The following is a 4,545-nucleotide window of genomic DNA, read 5'->3' on the forward strand; positions in this document are numbered from 1 at the left end:
TTAATTTTTCATTTTTCACCCACCTATGTATTTGAAATAATAATATGTATAAGTATTGAAGCGAATGTTGTTGCAAACACACTAATCACACAGATGCATTGCTTGCATACGGCATGTTTCAAACTTGTTATTCGACTTTGAAAAGAATTGTTAAAAAGTTCATTTTTATTACAATAAAAAGAATATTTAAAAAAATCTAATTCCATCAACATATGTAAATTTGTTGTCTATTTAGTTAAAAACACTAAGTAAGAGAGTAAGCAAGACAAAAGGCTGTTTCTCGGGTATGTTTCGCAAGGACGTTGGAAGTGTGTTCGTAATACACAACAATATACATGTATGTTTATGTGCTGTTCACATTAACTCAAATCGTCTACCTATAGTAATTTTATTCATTTCATTTAGAATAGTTACCAACACAACAATTTAACCTTTTTTTTTAAATTTTAACGGTTATTTTATTATTTTTTTTTAATAAAAGTAATAATTTTGACAAACGTTATCCTAATTTATGAATATAAACACAAAATACTTGGATCAACCATAAACTAATGTGAATGAGATAAATAATTATGACAAATGTTACTGCTCTTTGAAAGTAGGTAAACCTGCCGTAACCCCTAAAACTACATGAATATTTACAGAATTTAAGTAAATCTGGGAAACTTATTTACTACAACTGCAACTAATTGAACTCTGACTCTTAAAAGGTTCATTTTCAGAGTCTTTAAAATGCAGAAAAGTAAAACCCGTTACATTTAATGTGATTAGAAAATGAATGAACTTGTAAATAATTACATTAAAATAAATGTATAAAACTGTATTAAGTTTAAGACAATAATGCCGTATGAACATGTTCTGGAATGGTTAACATTAAATGCTAATAAAACACAAAAAATTAATAATTATTGGAACAACTTTTTGTTTGAGACTAAATTATTTACAATGGCATTTTTTTTTAACCCTTGTGGAGTGAAAAATTTTAGGCTCCATTGTAATAAGTTGTAGTTTTTTTCCTTGGAAAGTTTAAGTAATTCTTTTAATTTATTTATTGTTAGAAGTGATTTCGGTTTGACGAAGGGAGGTGTGAAGGTTAGTTTTTGTATTTTTGCTAAAAATAATATAAATTTCCCATTTCTCAGTAATATGTAACATAGTTTTTTTTTTTTATGAATCATTATTTTAACCAATCTAATATTCATTATATGGTAACCGTTAGTCAATGTTCTGTATGTATTCAATTTGAATATGTAGTATTATTAATTTGTTTCCTGTCAATTTTACGATAATAAATATTTTATTGGTCCAATCATATTTTTTCTGTATTATATTAATAACTCTCGCCCCGTGCCCAAAGGAAATGTGGGCGGCGTTTTGTCCATACAAACATATTTCCCCTTTTCCTCTCTGGATTTTGGTTGACTGGTGCCACAGACATATGAATATATAGACTAGAAATTAAAGATGAGGGGTAAAATCAACTGTTGAAGAACGAAGGGGGTAAAGCTGACTGTGATTCGTCAATAAATCAATCTGGCAGTATACAGGCATCTCGCATTATAATATCACCATTTAGTTCTTAAAAGTAAAATCTGCTTTTGAATGAATAGACATTTTTACATGAGAGCGCAAATTACTCGCCACGTTATGAACAAATTTGCGAAGTCCAAATTCGGCAAAATAAATTTCTTCTATTTTCAGAGTCGAATATTTCGTTTACGTATTTAGTTAAGACACTTTTATAAATGTTCATAATTTACTTCCCAGCAACCAACCAGCTTTGTGTTTCGCGTCCAGACGTATCTCGATGTGATAGTATATGTTTCTACAACTGATCCATATTATACGATGTGAATATGCTTAAAATAATGCTTATATATGGAATGTAATACGACAATTGGGTTTATTCTCTTTTTTCACATCTATTTTTACAAGTTTTCATACCACAAGCCACCATTTTGCCGTGTTATTTCGTAAAATGAACCGATGATGCCTCGACCATAGTTCGCACAAGAATGGATGACGTCACGTTTTCTAAATTCACTTGAGGCCATAAGCGAGCACAGCCGGCTCCAATGGAACCGGTATGGGGAGTGGGGAATAATACGCTTTTAATCACTTAGGGCAGGTCTACTAATATTCATATGTCTATGACTGGTGCAAATGTTTTTTTAATGTTATATTGCTTATTTTGATAAGTTACATCTTATAGTGATTATTATTGAACGCCATCAATTCAGTTTACAAAATTATTTAAAAAAAAAACCAATTGTACATACAGACGTAGAATATTTTCTTCTAATACAAGTGTAGTGTTCTAATAATACTGGTGTACAAAAATCTTGAGGAGAAAACAAGAGAATACAAAACCTTGATTTTGTCTCTGATTTAGGTATAATCAGCCCGAGGTGCAGTTGTCTCTATCACTCAGTATTCGGGGGGAGGAGGGGGGGTAACAGCGACAGTGACAGTTTTGTAAAATACCTGTTAATCAAATTTCTCGGCGCCCGCGTTTCCTTTTAACTCCACATAGGAAACCCTTAGGTTTTACTATGTCAATTTTGGGAATGCCATGCAGAGTTTTTTTGAGGAGTAAAAGGATTCAACCTGTGTTGTGTATAAAGCTTCGGGCTTTTAGACACAGATGGCAGTGCTCTTAGTTTTAGCCTCCGACGACAGAGGGCGTCTCAGCTTCAGGTTAGGTTTCATTTGGAATCCCTCTGGCAGATCGAATCTAGCTAGTTCAGAGAAAGGTTGACGAACGCGGTTATATTGTACACGCGATATTCTAAATAAACCAGTTAATAACAAGTAACCTATTAATTACTGAAAGAGGTATCTTCCATCCAAGGAGTGTTGGAAGTCTGTGGCAAGAAGTCCACGGCTGACTACCCTGAAGGGTAGAACATCACAGCTGGCGCAGTCGAAGGATAACTGGAGAATTTTTTTTTTTTTTTGTCACACGGCAGCAAAATTTTGTCAACCGGGAACGTGAGGGCTAAGTCACGGGGTGACTTCCAATTGTGTTTTCCTTCGTGGAGAAGGGAGACAAGATCGACGATTTCTGTTCTAGGAATTAAGAGGCAATTTACCAGAGGACCATTTTAACAAAGGAAAATAATCCATTGCCAAGGCGAGCGGTGGAGCTAATTTGGAACAATAAAACATTGCCAGGACGTGCGGTGTTTGCAGCATCTATCTATTGCCAAGGCGAGCGGTGGATAATAACAACTTTTGAAGGAATTTCTGGAAGATTGGCGGCGGAGAGAAGAGTTCCTGAGTTAAGTAGTTGTTTTTTTGTTGGAGGTTATTGTTCCGGGTTTTGTTTTTTTTCTTGTGTGTTTTTATTGTGGTCTGTGCTTCGTGTAGATATGGAATCGGGAAGAATTCCGAGTTTTAATCATCTCGAGGGAGATTGGTTCGTGTTTAAGCTTCGTCTAGAACAGTTTTTCGTTATAAATGATGAGATTAACGCGGATAAAAAAAGGGCGTTTCTGTTAAATCTTTTGGAGCCGGATACACTCTCTTTGTTGATAAATTTGTGTTTTCCACTTAGAGTTACGGACGTATCATTTGAAAAATTATGGGCACTTCTTGAAAAACATTGCAGTAAAAAGCGTTCAGTATTCAAAGAACGCGAAGTATTTTTTTCAGCAAGACAAGAGGCGGGCGAATCCATTAAAGATTTTGGGGTTAGATTACGGTCTTTGTCAACGTATTGTGAATTTGAAGCTAGGTTGGAGAAAAATTTAGTAGATATGTTTGCCATTGGATTATTACCGGGTCGCATTAAAGACAAGATTTACTTGGAAGGGCTGAAATTGTCACTTAGCGAACTAGAGGAAATAGCTAATAGTATGTCAGTTTTAGACGTTCCAAATAATTCAGTTAAATCAGAGGTTAACATCATCAGTAAGAATACTAGCAGTAGGCATTTTCCTAAGGGCAATAAACAAAAGTTTGCCGCGAGTTCATCTGTAAACAAACCGACGTATACAGTACCATCGGGTGCGAAAACCCAGTGCCGAATTTGCAAGAAAACGGGTCATTGTACTAATTCATGCAAATTTCGCAATGCGAGATGCTACAAATGCAATGAACTAGGTCATCTGCAAAAATATTGTGTGAATAATAACTTTTCAAATAGTGTAAATCCAATTGTTGAGGATTTTTGTTGTAATAATCATATGATAGCTTCAATAAAACCGTTCACAGCAGACATTATAATTAACGACAAGCATTTTAGAGCGATGGTCGATTCGGGATCTTCGTTAAGTGTAATGCAGGAAGAAATCTTTAAGCGTCATTTTGGTTCATTAAAATTATTGGCGGATAACCGTATCATTACTGGGTACGCAGGGAATCCTTTGAAAGTTATTGGCAAAGTTATTTTTGACGTGAAGTTCAAAAATAAAAACAATAATGTTACATTTATAATTGTTGCGGGAGGTTCAGATCTAATTGTAGGTAGAGATTTCATGGATAATTTTGGGTTAGAAATCGCTTCAGTACAAAATACAATTAATTCGGTGGACCCTGAAGAGG

This window comes from Hesperophylax consimilis, chromosome 7, assembly GCF_061612785.1.
Source record: "Hesperophylax consimilis isolate HC1 chromosome 7, BYU_Hcon_1.0, whole genome shotgun sequence".
Taxonomy (NCBI): Eukaryota; Metazoa; Arthropoda; class Insecta; order Trichoptera; family Limnephilidae; genus Hesperophylax; species Hesperophylax consimilis.